Raw genomic sequence first — 19,630 nt, 5'->3', positions numbered from 1 at the left:
TTAAAAACAGAATGTGTGTGTCTAAATGTAAAGTATTGGTTTTAAAAAGGACTTGATATCACAAATACTGTCTCTAGAACTTTCTTGGTTTAGGCACCTGTCCCCACCCCTGAGTGGGTCTTCCATCTTCGAAGCCTGTCATATCGGCTCCAACCCCAGCCCCCCTGCTCCCTAGAGGTGCCATCAGCCCTGCAGGGCCCTTGGGCTTGGTGAAGCAGGGTTTGCTGTGGCGCTCTAAGTCAGGATCGTAAGCAATGTGGCATTGTTTCGGACTGCTAAAAATTAGTCACAGCTAGCCCAGGCAAAATCATGGAGCCCAAGAAAAAATGGCCCAACACCTCTTTTCTTTCCTGGTTGCTGCCAGTTAATCGTGAGTTAAGCCTGAAAAAAAATTTTTTTTTTTTTTTTAAGCAATGAGTGATAAAAGAAGCTTCAAATGGCTTTTAAAATTTTGGCACCAGCAACTTTCTCCAGTCTTAGAGACTGACTGATAGAATTCCCCCTGCCAGCATCATATGAAGGTGGATTTGCAGACCTACTTGTGTGTGGTAAAATATATATAACAAAAGTTGTCTCTGTAACTATTTTAAGCATATAATTCAGTGGTAATAACTATATTCACAGTGTTATACAAAGATCACCACTAATCTATTTCCAAAAATTTTTTTTATCAACTCAAACAGAAGCTCTGCACCCATTAAGCAGCACTTCTCATTGGTTACCACTAGCCTCTGGTAACCAGTAATGTACTTTCTGTCTCTATGACTTTGACTATTCTAGACATTTTATATGAGGGTATTATATAATATTTGACCTTTTGTGTCTGACTTATTTCACTCAGTATGGTGTTTTCAGTGTTCATCTGTGTCATACCAAGTGTCAGTGTAATTTATCTATTTCTTCCTTTGTTGTTCATGATTTTGGTATCATATCTAAGAATCCGTTGCCAAATTCAAGGTCCTGAAGATTTACCCTTACGTTTTCTTCTAGGAGTTTTATAGTTTTTAGCTCTTATATTTAGATGGTTGATCTATTTTGAGTTAATTTTCATATATGGTATGAGGTAAAGCTCCAACATCCTTCTTTTGCATGTGAGCGGACCCACTTCCGCATGTGAGCATTTTCTCACAATTATTTAGCGCACTTGGGTGACTCCATGTACACATAACTTAAGGTTATGGTACCTGTGAAGCATATTCTGTTGGAAGGATCGTGATCTGTAGGGAATCTTGATTCCCCATACCTGTTGCCATCAAGTGGATTCCAACTCATAGAGACCCTAGAGGACAGAGTAGAACTGCCCCATAGGGTTTCCAAGGAGCAGCTGGTGGATTCAAACTGCTGACCTTTTGGACAGCAGTCAAACTCTTAACCACTGTACCACCAGGGCTCCAATTCCCCATAGATCATGTAATAAAAATATTTGTTTTATGGATTACAAACAAACATAAGTGAAATTTTTTATAAAGTACTCTGAGTTTCTCTTTTTATCCTACTTCAATTATGTCTCCGTGTCTTGACATTTGCTACTGTAATTTGGAAGCAATCTTAGATTGGCAGAGTGTTACATGCTACTTATACGAATAATGCTTATCTGACTTGCAGAGGAAATATGCAAAAAGTTTACACTCAGAAGCCATAAAATGGCCCAGGAAAGGTTTTCTTGTTTGTTTTAATAATGAGAAGCCAAATATATTCAAACTAAAAATTGAAGTAGAATGGTTTCTAGTAGTTTGAACATAAGTCACACAAACCATTCTTGAAGTGAGGAGTTAATGGCTGTATCCTTCATGCGTGTGTAGGATGGGGAGATCCTGGGGTACACTCAGAGCCCTGTATTGTGCCTGTGAGGGGCAGGGGATCCTGGGGTACACTCAGAGCCAGTACTGTGTGTGTGAGGGGCAGGGGATCCTGGGGTATGCTCAGAGCCCTGTATTGTGCCTGTGAGGGGCAGGGGATCCTGGGGTACACTCAGAGCCAGTACTGTGTGTGTGAGGGGCAGGGGATCCTGGGGTATGCTCAGCCCTGTATTGTATATGTACGGGGCGAGGGGTCCTGGATTATGCTCAGGGCCGAGTACTGTGCCTGTGAGGGGCAGGAGATCCTGGGGTACATTCAGACCCCTGTATTGTGCCTGTGAGGGACAGGGGATCCTGGGGTATGCTCAGAGCCCAGTACTGTGCCTGTAAGGGGCAGGGGGTCCTGGGGTATGCTCAGAGCCCAGTACTCTGCCTGTGAGGGGCAGGGGATCCTGGGATAGGCTCAGAACCCAGTACTGTGTCTGTGAGGGACAAGGGATCCTGGGGTAGGCTTAGAGCCCAGTACTGTGCCTGTGAGGGACAGAGGATCCTGGGGTATCCTCAGAGCCCTGTATTGTGCCTGTGAGGGACAGGGGATCCTGGGGGTATGCTCAGAGCCTGGTACTGTGTGTGTGAGGGGCAGGGGATCCTGGGTACACTCAGAGCCCAATACTGTGCCTGTGAGGGACAGGGGATCCTGGGGTATGCTCAGAGCCCCATATTGTGCCCCTGAGGGATAGGGGATCCTGGGGTACACTCAGAGCCCAGTACTGTGTGTGTGAGGGGCAAGGGATCCTGGGGTACACTCAGAGCCCGGTACTGTGCCTGTGAGGGGCAGGGGATCCTGGGGCACCCTCAGAGCCCAGTACTGTGTGTGTGAGGGGTGGGGGATCCTGGGGTACACTCAGAGCTCAGTACTGTATGTGTGAGGGGTGAGGGATCCTGGGGTACGCTTAGAGCCTCGTATTATATATGTACGGGGTAAGGGGTCCTGGAGTATGCTTAGAGCCCAGTGCTGTATGTGTGAGGGGCGGGGGATCCTGGGGTATGCTCAGAGCCCCGTATTGTAATGTATGGTGTGAGGGGTCCTGGGGTACACTCAGAGCCCAGTACTGTGTATGGGAGGGACGGGGGATCCTGGGGTATGCTCAGAGCCTGGTACTGTGTGTGTGAGGGGCAGGGGATTCTGGGGTACACTCAGAGCCCCATATTGTGCCTGTAAGGGGCAGGGGATCCTGGGATACACTCAGAGCCCAGTACTGTACCTGTGAGGGACAGGGGATTCAGGGGTACGCTCAGAACCCAGTACTGTACCTATGAGGGGCAGGGAATCCTGGGGTATGCTCAGAGCCCCGTATTGTAATGTATGGTGTGAGGGGTCCTGGGGTACACTCAGAGCCCCATATTGCATATGTATGCAGTGAGGGGTCCTGGAATAACTCAGAGCCCTATATTGTGAGCAGTGGGGGTCCTGGGGTATGCTTGTAGCCCCGTATTGTGCCATTGTTTCACTGGAACATTACAGCAAGATTGCAGGGACTGAGGAACGCTCCCAGGGCATTGATTAGCTAGCCAGGCTCTGAGCTCTGTGACGTCATTGTGTCCTTAGGGATGTGTTGTTTACAAAAGTGTGGCATTCACACTCAGAAGATAGGCTTTGTTTTTAATGAAGATTCATCAAGGTTTTTTAACACATTTTTTTTTTTAAAACAATTCTTAATATGGAAGTGGGGCTCAGGGTACCAGGACTTGGAAGCGAGTCTATTTGCATGTTCCATTTTGATCTCTTGAACCCCTTTGAGTGGCACTTAACATAATGGAAAACCCCAAAGCTTGCAGCCTGGGTATACTGATTTTTCTATCAAAGCTGTTTCAACACCTAGAATTTACAGAGCAGGATGCCCTGATTTGGGGTCACCAGCTGGGAGAGTTCTCCCAGTATGGTGGTTGTCATTGTTGGATGGTGCATGTGGATTCCTGAGCCCCCACTAGGACCCTAAGGAAGGATTCCATGAGAGTGGTATTGAAAACCTAAAGAGACCTGATGGCCACACTTATTGTTACGATTCTCTGCCTATTTGTGCCTTTGTTGCTAGCCACAGGAGTGAGGACGACTAACTGTTTTTCAGTAGCCATAACAGAGCGGGCTCCCTTGCTGAGCCAGAGAGACACCCAGGCGGGAGGGCTGAGAACAGGGAAGCCTCAGGGACACTATTTGCCTTCTAAACAGAAGACTGATTATCCAGAGATCATGCTTGTTTGTTTGAGATAAATGAGCTGATTTCTCTCCTGGGTGTTTCTCTTGGTAAAATATTTTAAAAGCTTATAACAAGAGAAGAAGAAAACTATAACCAACTCCACACTATCTAAATAAGATCTTATGTTCGTATAGTATACAAATACACACAAACCAACCCGCTAATGCTGCGATACATCTGGGTAAGACATTTTCACTAGAGAGTAGCGAGGTTAGCTTGTGGGTGCGATCACTTGGACTGGTCACCTGTATCAGTATAGCGTAACGATGAAGCACTGTGCTCCACTGGGTTTGATTCCAAGGATTCAGAGACATAAGAGCCCAAGGACTTTGACTGTAGTAGCTTTCCCACGTGCTTCTCTGCAGTCATCCAGGTGTGCAAAAACTCACATGGCCTTCCCTGTCCCCACCGTCAGTACAGGTCCACGGCTCCCTGGCATGTATTTCTCCAGCCCAGTTAAGCCAGTCTGTTCAAAGTCTCCTGACCATTATCACTTTCACTTTCCACTCTTTCTTTGAGTTCAAGCCTATCTCCTTTTGATGCCTTTCCAATCTGTTCTGAAATCAAGTGATCTCTCCATTTCCTGAATTCCTGTGGTTTCATAACTGGCACCATACCTTCAGCCACCATGTTATATCCAGTGCTGCCAGTATTGGCACTGCTTTGTGAACCTTGGCCATGGTCATTCCTGGAGAACAGAGATTGCAGCTTCCACTTGTGGTGTGTCTCCACAGCACCCACCCTGTGCTGGGTACGTGTCTGCAATACCACAGGCTGTGAGCACAGGCACCACTTCTTTCTCACTCAGGGTGTATCCCCAGTTCCTAACACAGTGCCTAACACAGTGCCTAGCACAGAGTTGGAAAGCAATGTGAAATATTTGCTGAATGATTCATATTGTTAGTACTTAGGGATTACTTGGGTATTGATGGTAAGTTTTGAAAGAGAATAAGCCTTTTTCTTAAATTGCCTTTGACAAACTACCATCAAGGAGATTCTTCATATGCCAGTTGTGGAAAAGAGGGCACAATGACATCCCTGAATAAAATTAGACATGTTTGTGTAGTATGGCTTTGTTATCGTATTAAAACGTGTTGTTTTCTAACAAAAATCTGTGTGAATTTGAGAAACAGGGTAGATTGAACTAACATTAAAAGCTATACATAACCTCACATCACATATAAAAATTAACTCAAAATGAATCAGCAACCTAAATATAAGAGCTAAAAGCTATAAAACTCTTACAAGAAAACATAGGAGTAAATCTTCAGGGCCTTGGATTAGCAATGGATTCTTTTGATACAACACCAAAGGCACAAGCAACAAAAGAAAAAAGCTAGATAAATTAAACTTCATCACAGTTAGAACTGTTGTGTATCAAAGGCCATTATGAAGAAAGAGAAAAGGGAAGGAGAGTGGAATAGACAGATGCTTCTGGCGAGCCCTCTTTACAACAAAGACTGGAAATAACAAGTGAAACGAGTATATTTGTGACAAGCTGGGAACCCTGAGCTTCAAAGCCAAGCTCAGAAAACGAACTGAGGGGCACGGGGAGGAAGAGACTGTTCAGAAGCGGAGAGGAGTTACCAGACCTGAATCGCGGAGAGTCCTCAGGTGCCATGCCCGGAGCAGCAGCAGCGGGCTGGTACTAGCGTTCGACCACAGTTTCCTCAGGGAGAAGCAGCCAGCCACACAGCCTACTCACACCTCCGGAACCTGAGGAGAATGGCGCTTTCGGCAAAAGCTAAGTACTTGCGTATATTTTAACGCGCCCTCCCACCCACAAACCAGCTTCAGTGGCTCAATGCCCTGGGCCTGAGATAGGCACTGTTGAGCACCTGGAGCCATCCTTCTGGCCTTGGGGAAGGAAAAAATTTGCATTTGGGGGAAAAGATAATTTGCTAGCTCCACTAACTGTGGGAGCTCAGGACAGAAGCAGCTCCTGTCCAGGCATAAACCGTCCGTGGACTTTAAGCACCTTTCCCTTCTTCATGGACCTGTGTGGGCCTATTTCCGGAGAATAGGCCCTTGTTGGCAGGCTCCAACCATTTCAGCTGTGCAGTGGAGAGGTGGGTGTTTGATGTTTGACATTGCTTTGCCTATTAAACAAGGTCCTCACCTACCCACATCAGGGACCTAAGGACTGGTAGCTCCACTCACGTCACCCAGCCACCCATGACAGGGGTTCAGAGATAACTGGTACCTCCCAGGCCTTACAGCCAAAAACTCTGGGTGCCCATGCTCCGTCTCCAGAACCCATCCACCTGCACGCTCTAGGAAACAGGGACGTGCTTTTGTCAGAGACACTCGGGGGTCAGTTCTCGGCCCCCTACCTTGTTCCGAGCGTGACCCCCTGCTGCAATCAGATACCGGTATATACACCAATCACCCCTGCCCCTCTAGGACAGAGCCTGCACCACACACTTGATGATCAGCTACCTGGAAATGAGAGCTGAATTCATACAAGAAAACTGAATGGACTCCTAGACTGATATACCTGATCACAGCTCTAGCCATCTGGGGACAGGACGTCAGAGCTCCAAAGGCAAAAATAATCAAGCTAGCTCACGCAAGCAACCCATAGGGGTATACCAAAACAAAACAAAGCAAGAAGCTACGACACGGTAAGCAAGCATAAACTAATACAATAACTTATTGATGGCTCAGAGACAAGAGTCAATATCAAGTCACATAAAGAAACAGACCATGATCACCTCAACAGGCTCTCAAAACAAAGAATCCACGGATCTTCTAGATGAAACTGCATTCCTGGAATTACCAGATGCAGAACACGAAGGTTTAATATACAGAGCAACCAGAAGTCAACCCAGATGGAGAAATCCAAAAAAACAAAGCAATATTATATTAAAAAAAAAGCAAAACTCAAAACAGGTTAACAGTTATGTTATTATATAAAAGAAGAAAACTTTAGAATAATAAAGAGAGACTAAGAAATGTAATCATACACCTCCCATATGGAGAAGAGGATACAGTGATACAAAGAAATAAAAGTTAGGTTTAAATTTAGAAAAATAGGGGTAAATAAATAATAATAATAAGGTAACCACAAAGGAGACAAACTATCCTACACATCAAAATAAAATACAAGAAAAAAATAGAGACTCAGGAAGAAGAAAATCAACAACAACAAATATGAGGAAAGGACAATATATAAAGATAATCTACTAGCACATAAAATTAAGTGGGAAAAAGAAACTGTCAACAACACACAAAAAAAGACATCAAAATGATAGCACTAAATTCATACCTATCCATAATTACCCTGAATGTAAAGGGACTAAATGCACCAATAAAGAGACAGAGAGTGGCAGAATGGATTAAAAAACAAGATCCGTCTATATGCTGCCTACAAGAGACACACCTTAGAGACACAAACAAACAAAAACTCAAAGGATGGAAAAAAATATATCAAGCAAACAACAATCAAAAAAGAGCAGGAGTAGCAATATTAATTTCTGACAAAATAGACTTTCAAGTTAAATCCATCAGAAAGGATAAGGAAAGACACTATATAATGATTAAAGGGACAATACACCAAGAAGATATAACCATATTAAATATTTATGCACCCAATGACAGGGCTGCAAGATACATAAAACAAACTTTATCAGCATTGAAAAGTAAGATAGACAGCTCCACAATAATAGTAGGAGACTTCAACACACCACTTTCAATGAAGGACAGGACATCCAGAAAGAAGCTCAATAAAGACATGGAAGATCTAAATGCCACGATCAACCAGCTTGACCTCATAGACATACAAAGAACACTCCACCCAACAGCAACCAAGTATACTTTCTTTTCTAGTGCACATGGAACATTCTCTAGAATAGACCACATTAGGTCATAAAGCAAGCCTTAGCAGAACACAAAACACTGAAATATTACAAAGCATCTTCTCTGACCATAAGGCTATAAAAGTAGAAATCAATAACAGGAAAAGCAGGGAAAAGAAATCGAACACTTGGAAACTGAACAAGAGTCTGCTCAAAAAAGACTGGATTATAGAAGACATTAAGGATGGAATAAAGAAATTCATAGAATCTAATGAGAATGAAAACACTTCCCATCAGAACCTTTGGGATACAGCAAAAGCAGTGCTCAGAGGCCAATTTATATCAATAAATGCACACATCCAAAAAGAAGAAAGGGCCAAAATCAAAGAATTATCCCTACAACTTGAACAAATAGAAAGAGAGCAACAAAAGAAACCCACAGGCACCAGAAGAAAACAAATAATAAAAATCAGAGGTGAACTAAATGAAATAAAAACCAGAAAGACAATTGAAAGAATTAACATGACCAAAAGCTGTTTTTTTTTAAAAATCAACAAAATTGATAAACCACTGGCCAAACTGACAAAAGAATAACAGGAGAGGAAGCAAATAACCCGAATAAGAAATGAGATGGGTGATATTACAACAGACCCAACTGAAATTAAAAGAATCATATGACTATGAAAAATTGTACTCTAACAAATTTGAAAACCTAGAAGAAATGGATGAATTCCTAGAAACACACTACCTACCTAAACTAACACAGAGGTAAAAAAAAAAAAAAAGATTTTTTTTTTTGTAGAACAACTAAATAGACACATAACAAAAGAAGAGTTTGAAAAGGTAATCAGAAAACTCCCAGCAAAAAAAAAAAAGCCCTGGTCCAGATGGCTTCACTGCAGAGTTCTACCAAACTTTCAGAGAAGAGTTAACACCACTAGTACTAAAGGTATTTCAGAGCATAGAAAAAATCGGAATAGTACCAAACTCATTGTATGAAGCCACCATATCCCTGATGCCAAAATCAGGTAAAGACACCACAAGAAAAGAAAATTACAGACCTATATCTCTCATGGTTTTTTCTTTTTGGGTTTTATCTCTCATGAACGTAGATGCAAAAATCCTCAACAAAATTCTAGCCAATAGAATTCAACAACATATCAAAAAAATAATTCACCATGACCAAGTGGGATTCATACCAGGTATGCAGGGATGGTCCAACATTAGAAAAACAATTAATGTAATCCACCATATAAATAAAACAGAAGATAAGAATCACATGATTTTATCAATCGATGCAGAAAAGGCGTTTGACAAAGTTCAACACCCATTCATGATAAAAACTCTCAGCAAAATAGGAATAGAAGGAAAATCCCTCAACATAAGAAAGGGCATTTATACAAAGCCAACAGCCAACATCACCCTAAATGGAGAGAGCCTGAAAGCATTCCCACTGAGATTGGGAACCAGACAAGGATGCCCTTTATCACTGCTTTTATTCCACATCGTGTTGGAGGTCCTAGCCAGAGCAATTAGGATAGATAAAGAAATAAAGGGCATCCAGATTGGCAAGGAAGAAGTAAAATTATCTCTATTTGCTGATGATCTTATACACAGAGAACCCTAAAGAATCCTCAAGAAACTCCTGAAACTAATAGAAGAGTTCAGCAGAGTATCGGGATACAAGATAAACATAAAAAAATCAGTTGGATTCCTCTACACCAACAAAAAGAACATCGAAGAGGAAATCACCAAATCGATGCCATTTACAGTAGCCTCCAAGAAGATAAAAATACTTAGGAATAAATCTTAACCAGAGATGTAAAAGACTTATACAAAGGAAACTACAGTACACTTCTGCAAGAAACCAAGAGACTTAACGTAAGTGGGAAAACGTACCTTGCTCATGGATAGGAAGACTTAACGTTACAAAATGTCTATTCTACCAAAAGCAATCTATACATTTAATGGAATTCCGATTCAAATCCCAACGATATTCTTTAATGAGATGGAGAAACAAATCACCAACTTCATATGGAAGGGAAAGAGGCCCCGGATAAATAAGGCATTACTGAAAAAGAAGAAAGCGGGAGGCCTTACTTTACCTGATTTTAGAACCTATTTTTTTTTTTTTTTATGCCACCACAGTAGTCAAAATAGCCTAGTACTGGTACAAGAACAGATACACAGACCAATGGAACAGAATTGAGAATCCAGACATAAATCTATCCACATATGAGCAGTTGATATTTGACAAAGGCCCCAAAACAGTTAAATGTGGAAAAGACAGTCTTTTTAACAAATGGTGCTGGCATAACTGGATATCCATCTGCAAAAAAATGAAACAAGACCCATACCTCATTCCATGCACAAAAATGAGCTCGAAATGAATCAAAGACCTAAATATAAAATCTAAAACAATAAAGATCATGGAAGAAAAAATAGGGACAACGTTAGGAGCCCTAATACATGGCATAAACAGTATACAAAACATTATTAAGAATGCAAAAGAAAAACTAGATAACTGGGAGCTCCTAAAAATCAAACACCTATGCTCATCCAAAGACTTCACCAAAAGAGTAAAAAAACTACGTACAGACTGGGAAAAAGTTTTTAGCTTTGACATTTCTGATCAACGTCTGATCTCTAAAATCTACGTGATACTACAAAAAGACAAATAACCCTGTTAAAAAATGGGCAAAAGATATGAATAGACACTTCACCAAAGAAGACATTCAGGCAGCTAACAGATACATGAGGGAATGCTCATGATCATTAGCCATTAGAGAAATGCAGATCAAAACTACAAGAGATTTCCTCTCACTCCAGCAAGGCTGGCATTAATCCAAAAGACACAAAATAATAAATGTTGGAGAGGCTGTGGAGAGACTGGAACACTTATACACTGCTGGTGGGAATGTAAAATGGTACAACCACTTTGGAAACCGATTTGGCACTTCCTTAAAAAGCTAGAAATAGAACTACCATACGATCCAGCAATCCCACTCCTTGGAATATATCCTAGAGAAATAAGAGCCTTTACATGAACAGATATATGCACACCCATGTTTATTGCAGCACTGTTTACAATAGCAAAAAGATGGAAGCAACCAAGGTGCCCATCAACGGATGAATGGATAAATAACTTATGGTATATTCACACAATGGAATGCTATGCATCGATAAAGAACAGTGAGGAATCTGTGAAACGTTTCATAACATGGAGGAACCTGCAAGGCATTATGCTGAGTGAAATTAGTTCCAAAAGGACAAATATTGTATAAGACCACTATTGTAAGAACTTGAGAAATAGTTTAAACTGAGAAGAAAACGTTCTTTTGTGGTTACAGAGGAGCGAGGAAGTGAGGGTGGGAGAGGGGTATTCACTAAATGGATGGTAGATAAGAACTACTTTAGGTGAAGGGAAAGACAACACACAATACAGGGGAGGTCAGCACAATTGGATGAAACCAAAAGCAAAGAAGTTTCCTGAATAAACCGAATGCTTCGAAGGCCAGTGTAGCAGGGGCAGAGGTTTGGGGACCATGATTTCAGGGGACATCTATGTCAATTGGTGTAATAAAATCTATTAACAAAACATTCTGCATCCCACTTTGAAGAGTGGTGTCTGGGGTCTTAAATGCTAGCAAGCAGCCATCTAAGAGGCATCAGTTGGTCTCAACCCACCTGGATCAAAGGAGAATGAAGAACACCAGGGACACAAGCTAATTAGGAGCCCAGGAGACAGAAAGGGCCACATGAACCAGAGACTACATCATCCTGAGACCAGAAGAACTAGATGGCATCCGGCCACAACTGATGACTGCCCTGACAGGGAACACAACAGAGAACCCCCGAGGGAGCAGGAGAGCAGTGGGATGCAGACCCCAAATTCTCATAAAAAGACCAGACTTAATGGTCTGACTGAGACTGGAAGGACCCCGGTGGTCATGGCCCCCAGGCCTTCTGTTGGCCCAGGACAGGAAGCATTCCCGAAGCCAACTCTTCAGACAGGGATTGGACTGGACGATGGGTTGGAGAGGGATGCTGGTGAGCTTCTTGGATCAGGTGGACACATGAGACTATGTTGGCATCTCCTGTCTAGAGGGGAGATGAGAGGGTAGAGGGGGTTAGAAGCTGGTGAAGTGGACACGAAAAGAGAGAGTGGAGGGGGAGAATGGGCTGTCTCATTGAGGGGGAGTAATTGGGAGTGTGTAGCAAGGTGTGTATAAGTTTTTGTGTGAGAGACTGACTTGATTTGTAAACTTTCACTTAAAACACAATAAAAATTATTAAAAAAGAAAAGGGAAGGAGAGCTAGAGCTGCAGGTGGGAAACATGTCAGATTCAGACCTCAGCAGGAAGTGGGACCGGTGCTTGGTGGATGCAGTCGTGAAGATAGGTACTGGTTTTGGATTAGGAATTGTTTTCTCACTGGCCTTATTTAAAGGAATGTGGCCATTAGCCTTTGGTTCTGGAATGGCATTGAGAAGGTTACTCCAACTGTCAGCAGAATTTCCAGGCTCCATATCTTCTTCAGGGAAAATATGTCAGAAAGCGGCGACTTAGGCCTGAGGACACCTCAGGGGGAGGTAAAGAGAAGTCGTGTTTATTCCTCAGGGTTACCGAAGTCCCCTGGAGTAAACTGACATTCTTCTGCAGCAGTGTTGTCGGTAGTGCTTTATAATCTGGCAACTGTTCATGTATTTGAAACCAAGTCTGTTTATTGTTGTGTATTTTCTCTTCGGAAATTGCAAGGAGATAGTCTTAAAGAAAATAAATCAAACAAAAATAAAACCAGAAACAAAACCCATTGCCGTTGAGTCAATTCTGACTCGTAGCGACCCTATAGGACAGAGAGGAACTGCCCCATAGGATTTCCAAGGCTGTAACTTTTATGGCAGCGGACTACCACATCTTTCTCCCACAGAGCAGCTGGTGGGTTCGAACTGCTGACCATTCAGTTAGCAGCCCAGCACTTAACCACGGCACCGACTCTCTATGAGAATATTATCATATGACCCAGCAGTTCCACTTCTAGTTATGTACCCAAAAGACTTGAAAACAGGTACTCCAGTAAATACCTGTACCTGAAGTACAAATACTTGTACAAATACTGCTGTTCCTAGAAGCATTATTCATAATAGCCAAAAGGTAGAAACAACCCAAATGCCCATCAGTAGATGAATGGATAAACAAAATGTGGTATGTCCGTACAACATATACCACAAAAAGGAATGAATTTCTGATACATGCTACAGTATGGACGGACGAACCTTGAGAACATTATACTAAGTGAAAGAAGCCAGACACTAAAGGCCATATATTATATGATTCCATTTATAGGAAATGTCCAGAATAGGTAAATCCACAGAGACAGAAAAACTGGTAGTTCCCAGGGATTAGGGGGAGGGGAGATGGGAAGTGACTGCTTAATGGATAGAGGGTTTCTTTTCTGGGATGAAAACGTTTTGGAACTAAATAGAGGTGGTGGTCCTACAGCATAGTGAATGTGCTAAATGCCACTGAGTTGCACACATTAAAATAGCTAATTTTATGTTACGTGAGTTTCACCTCAGTAAAAAGAAGCATTAAAAAAAGACATACATAAACAGGCATCTTACACTGTTTGTGCCCTTCATTACTAAAAAGTAGCCTTTTTCAGTTTCTCTTTTGTGAAAAACAGATAATTTATAAGTGTCGCAATTTTATCAAGTATTATTCATGCTAAACTATAGATTTATGGATAAACGGTGATAAAAGAGCAGATGTAATGAAAAGGTTTTGTACTTATGATACGAAAAAGTTCATTATGAAAAATGTTTGGCTGAGACCTTTTTAAGTAGATGCTTCCTTGACACTTGAGTAGTGTGTTATTTGAGGCCCCGGTCCATGTGTCTGGCCTCCTGGCCACGTCACAGCAAAATGGCAGCGGGCTCTGGTGCTGCTGTCCAGGCCTCTGGTGCCCTGTACCTATGCACCTGGCTGTGTCTGGGTTTCCCCTGGTTCCTTGGATCTCATCAAGCTGCACTAAGGAGAAGAACAGCCTTGTCTAAGGAGAAATGGCCTTCCCGTGGCTTCAGGGTAAAAAGTTCCCATTTCATCAGCTCCAAGTGACTGGAGAGAGGGCTCCCACAGACAGCAGGAATGGAGGGCCCAGTTACAAGATTCATCAAAGCTGGGCTCACCTAAAGTCACCAGAGCCCTCACCCATTCTGGTTTATCCCGTTAAATAATTCTATACAGATATGCCATATATTTAGAGATTTGTATAATAAGCATAAAGGCAGTGAAAGGTGACCCTTGGGCACAGAGGCACTGTTTAACATGCCAGTTGTTTCTATTGTTGTTAGCTGCAATGAAATCAGCCCCTGACTCTTGGCAACCCCATGCACAATGGAACTAAACACTACCCTGTCCTGCACTATCCCAGTGATCAGTCGTGGATCAGACCATTGTGCTCCATAGGGTTTCATTTGCTGATTTTCAGAAGCATATCATCAGGCCTTTCTTCCTAGTCCATCTTAGTCCAGAAGCCCTGCTGAAACCTGTTCAGCATCCTAACTCAGAAGACTCCACAGACAAACAGATAGTAGCTCTTCACAGGCAAATTGCCTGGGAATCAAACCTGGGTCTCCCCCATGGAAGGCGAGAATTCTACCACTGCACCACCAGTGCCTCACAATGTGACAGTTGTTAGGTGCTGTCCATTTGGTTCCAACTCATAGCCACCCTATGTACAACAGAATGAAGCACTGACCCATCCTGTGCCATCCTCACAATCATTGTTGCAGCCACTGTGTCAATCCATCTTGTTTCGGGGTCTTCCTCTCTTTCGCTCACCCTTCACTTTACTAAGCATGATGTCCTTTTCCAGGGCTTGGTCCTTCCTGATAACATGTCCAAAGTATATGAGACTTAGTCTCACCATCCTTACTTCTAAGGAGCATTCTGGCTGTACTTCTTCCAAGACAGATTTGTTCATTCTTCTGGCAGTCCATGGCATATTCAATATTCTTTGTCAACATCATAATTCAGGTGTATCAATCCTTCTTCAGTCTTCCCTATTCATTGTCTAGCTTCTGCATACATGTGAGGCGATTGAAAATACCATGGCTTGGGTCCCACTGCTGTCGAGTCAGTTCTGACTCATAGCGACCCCGTAGGGTTTCCAAGCCTGTATATATCTACAGAAACAGACTGCCACATCTTTCTCCCACATTGCTCCTGGTGGTTTCAAACTGCTGACCTTTTGGTTAGCAGTCTATTGCATTAACCACGGCACCACCCGGGCTCCTTGTGCTTGGATCAGGTGCACCTTGGCCTTTAAAGTGTTATCTTTGCTTTTTATCACTTCAAAGAGGTCTTTTGCAGCATGGCAGATTTGCCCAGTGCAATACATCATTTGATTTCTTGACTGCTGCTTCCGTGGGCATTGATTGTGGATCCAAGTAAAATGAAATCCTTGACAACTTCAATCTTTCCTCCATTTGCCATGATGTTCCTTATTGGTCCAGTTGTGAGCATTTCGGTTTTCTTTATGTTGAGGTGCAATACGTACTCAAGGCTGTAGTCCTTGATTTTCATCAGTAAGTGCTTCAGGTCCTCTTTGCTTTCAGCAAGCAATGTTGTTTCATCTGCATATCCCAGGTTGTTAACGAGTCTTCCTCCAATCCTGATACCATGTTGTTCTTCATACAGTCCAGCTTCTTGGATTATTTGCTTAACATACAGATTGAATAAGTGTGGTGAAATGACACAATCCTGATGCACGCCTTTCCTGATTTTAAGCCGTGTAGTATCCCCCCTTTTTTTTTTTCGTTTAGTATCCCCTTATTCTGTTTGAAATACTGCCTCTTGGTCTCTGTACAGGTTTCTCAGGAGCACAATTAAGTGTTCTGGAATTCCCATTCTTTTCAGTGTTAACAAATTGCGGGTAACACTGCAAATACTTTCCTACAGAAAAGATACAATGAGCAAATATTGTCTTCTAGAGCCTTTGCACAGTCAATAAAACACAGATAAACATCTTTGTGGTATTCTCTGCTTTCAGCCAAGATCCATCTGACAACAACAGTGATATCCCTCGTTCCACATCCTCTTATGAATCTAACTTGCATCTCTGGCAGTCCCCTGTTGATGTACTGCTGCAACCATTTTTGAATGATTTTCAGCAAAATTTTACTTGTGCATGATATTAGTGATATTGTCAGTAACTTCTGCATTCCATTGGCTTACCTTCCTTTGGAATGCACACAAATATGGATCTCTTCAAGTCTGTTGTCAGGTAGTCTTCCACATTTCTTGGCATAGACGAGTGAGCGCTTTCAGTGCTGCATCCATTTGTGTAACATCTCAGTTGGTATTCCTATAGTTCCTGGAGCCTGGTTTTTCACCAATGCCTTCAGTGCAGCTTGGACTTCTTCCTTCAGTACCATTGTTCTTGTTCATCTTGTTCATTTGCTGCCTCCTGAAATGATTGATTGTCGACCAAATCTTTTTGGTACAGTGACTCTATGTATTCTTTCCATCTTCTTTTGATGCTTCCTGCATCGTTCAATATTGTGCCCATAGAATCCTTCAAAATTGCAACTCGAGGCTTGAATTTTCTTCAGTTCTTTCAGCTTGAGAAATGCTGAGCATGTTCTTCCCTTTTGGTTTTCTATCTCCAGGTCTTTGCACATGTCATTGTAATACTTTGTCTTCTTGAGCCAACCTTTGAAATCTTCTGTTCAGCTCTTTTACTTCATTTCTTCTACTCGTTTTAGCTACTCTATGTTCAAGGGCAGGTTTCAGAGTCTCTTCTGACATCCATTTTGGTCTTTTCTTTCTTTCCTGTCTTTTTAATGACTTTTGCTTTCTTCATGTCTGATGTCATCCCACAATTTGTCCAGTCTTTGGTCATTAGTGTTCAATGCATCAAATCTTTTCTTGAGATGATATCTAAATTCAGGTGGGATATACTCAAGGCTATACTTTATCTGTTGTGAACTTGTTTTAATTTTCTCCAATTTCAACTTGAACTTTCATATGTGCAGTTGATGGTCTATTCCATAGTTGGCCCCTGGTCCTTGTTCTGACTGGTGATATTGAGCTTTTCCATCATCTCTTTTCACAGATACAGTTGTTTTGATTCCTGTGTTTTCTATCTGGTGAGGTCCACATGTATAGTCACCATTTTTGTAGTTGAAAAATAAGTATTTGCAATGAATAAGTCATGAGTCTTGCAAAAGTTGATCATGCTATCTCCAGTGTTATTTCGGTCACCAAGGCCATATTTTCCAACTACCAGTCCTTCTGTTTCCAACTTTCTCATTCAATCACCAGTAACTATCAATGCACCTTGATTGCATGTTTGATGAATTTCAAACTGCAGAAGTTGGTAAAAGTCTTCAATTTCTCTATCTTCAGAATTAGTGGTTGTTGGGTAAATTTGAATAATAGTCAAATTAACTAGCCTTCCTTGTAGGTGTATGGATATTATGCTATCACTGACAGTGTTGTACTTCAGGATAGATCTTGAAATGTTCTTTTTGACAATGAATGTGATGGCATTCCTCTTCATTTTGTCATTCTCGGCATAGTAGACCACATGGTTTTCCCGTTCAAAATGGCCAATACCAGTCCATTTTATCTCAGTAATGCCTAGGATATGGATCTTTATGTGTTCCATTTCATTTCTGATGACTTCTAACTTCCTAGATTCATACTTTGTACATTCCACATTACGATCTTTAATGGATGTTCACAGCTGTTTCTTCTCATTTTGAGTCATACCACATCAGCAAATGTAGGTCCCAAAAGAACTCCATCCACATCATTAAGATCAGCTCTACTTTGATGAGACCACTCTTCCCCAGTCATATTTTGAGTACTTTCCAAGTTGAGAGGCTTATGTGCCAGCACTGTATTTCACTGCTGTTCATAAGGTTTACACTGGCCATTTTTTTTTTAAGTATATAACCAGATCCTTTTTCCTAGTCTGTCTTAGTGTGGAAATTCCACTGAAACCTGTCCACCATCGTGACCCTGCTGGTATTTGAAATACTGGTGTCATAGCTTCCAGTGTCACAGCAACATGCAACCATCACAGTATGACAAATTGACAGATGAATAATGTGACAGTACTATGTGTTTATTGTGGGTTCTTTTTTAATATAGTGCCGTGAAGGAAAATAAAGTCTTTCCATAATCCCATAGGCCAAATAAACAGTACAAACATTTGGTAATTTCCTTCCAGTATCTTATAGACAGGCATACCCATTTTTAGTTAATTGAGATCTTAGCATAGATACTGACTTACAGTCTGCATTTTAAACTTATAAACGTTTTTCATGTCAATACATATGCCTCTACACCTGAATTTTAGTGGCTACATAGTATTTCATCATATAGGAATCCCATTACTCATTTAGCAAATTCCTTATTGTAGACATTTAATTTTTTTGCTAGTATAAATAATATTGCATATATATGTAATTTTATATGACTCTCTGATTTTTTTTCCCCCCTCTTAGGATAAATTCCTGGTAGAACTGCTTGGTTAAAAAGACACTCCATTTAGGCCTTTTGATTTATATTGTTATACTGCTTTTTTGGACTAACTTAATTTTAACTCTTTTTTATGGTCAGATAAAATGTTTGTTTCATCTCTTGTTTGTTTCATAACTCTTTTGGACAATGTTATTATAAAAACAAGCTTCCTATTGAGTTTAGAAATGAATCGGTCAGAATCTGATATGTATTTTTTCAAACAGGCCCATTTGCAGAAAGGAAACACGAAAAGATCACAGTGTTTTCTGATTAGCCAGTGAACTAATGTTGTCGCACAGAGTTGGAGAGAGAAAAAGAGTGAGTGGTGAATCACACAATACTAGGGTGTACATTATAAGTTAAATGAGTAAATTAGATTTTTGTACAACAAACATATGCCAACAAATACTTTCCTACAGAAGAGATATAATGAGCAAATACTGTCTTCTAGAGCAAACATGTAAAACACTGGTTTATTGATATTCATGGACTGTTACAGTCCCCGAGCATTGCTATCAAATCCTTATACTTAGCAACAGATTGTCACAGGAACACTTGCTGTCCTCATTAAACAAATTGGACAAAAGTTCAGTTTCATGGTGGCAAGACACACAGTGGGAGTAGATTTAACCTTCCCCTCACCAAGCTAGTGCTGTTTATTCTTTGCGACTTTGAAGTAATTAGTGCTTAACTGTTCTCCAGTCTTCTCTCTTACCTTTGCAGTAAAAGGCAAACACAGTCCACTTTCTCAAAGATTATTTAGCACTACTTATATCATAAAATGGAAACCCTGGTGGCAGAGTGGTTAAGTGCTATGGCAGCTAACAGTTCGAATCCACCAGGAGCTCCTTGGAAACTCTATGGGGTGGTTCTACTCTGTCCAGTAGGGTTGCTATGAGTCGGAATCAGCTCGACGGCAGTGGGTTTTTTTTTTAATATTATAAAATGGAATGTTTATAATCAAATATGGATGCTGAATCATAAGCTAAAAACACATAAGTAGTTTAACATGTTTTAAATAACTCTACCCTTTCTAACAACGTCTTTGGAAATTAGCCTCAAACTAAGGAGCACCAAGATCCTATGCCTATGTCTCTAGCCACAGAAGTGTCTATGCTTTGGGTTCTGTGCCTCTGGGGCTGCACTTTCAAAAGAGAATATACTACAATATCCTTAGACCAGAAATATGGTAGGTACTCTAACACGTCCATTATCTTCTTAGGATAAGTATAACAACATCAGTT

The 19,630-nt window shown here is 41.4% G+C and overlaps 1 protein-coding gene and 1 pseudogene across 5 annotated transcripts in view; both read left to right on the top strand.

Moving 5' to 3' along the window:
- The window catches only part of GNAL (G protein subunit alpha L), a 264,809-nt gene that overhangs the window by 133,148 nt on the left and 112,031 nt on the right, over window positions 1–19,630 (top strand). The window lies entirely within an intron of this gene.
- Window positions 10,333–19,352, top strand: LOC126085666 (MICOS complex subunit MIC10-like; annotated as a pseudogene).

Source organism: Elephas maximus, chromosome 11 (assembly GCF_024166365.1).
Source record: "Elephas maximus indicus isolate mEleMax1 chromosome 11, mEleMax1 primary haplotype, whole genome shotgun sequence".
Lineage (NCBI taxonomy): Eukaryota > Metazoa > Chordata > Mammalia > Proboscidea > Elephantidae > Elephas > Elephas maximus.
The sequence above is the reverse complement of the archived record's forward strand: the minus strand, read 5'-3'. Positions and strand labels throughout refer to the sequence as shown.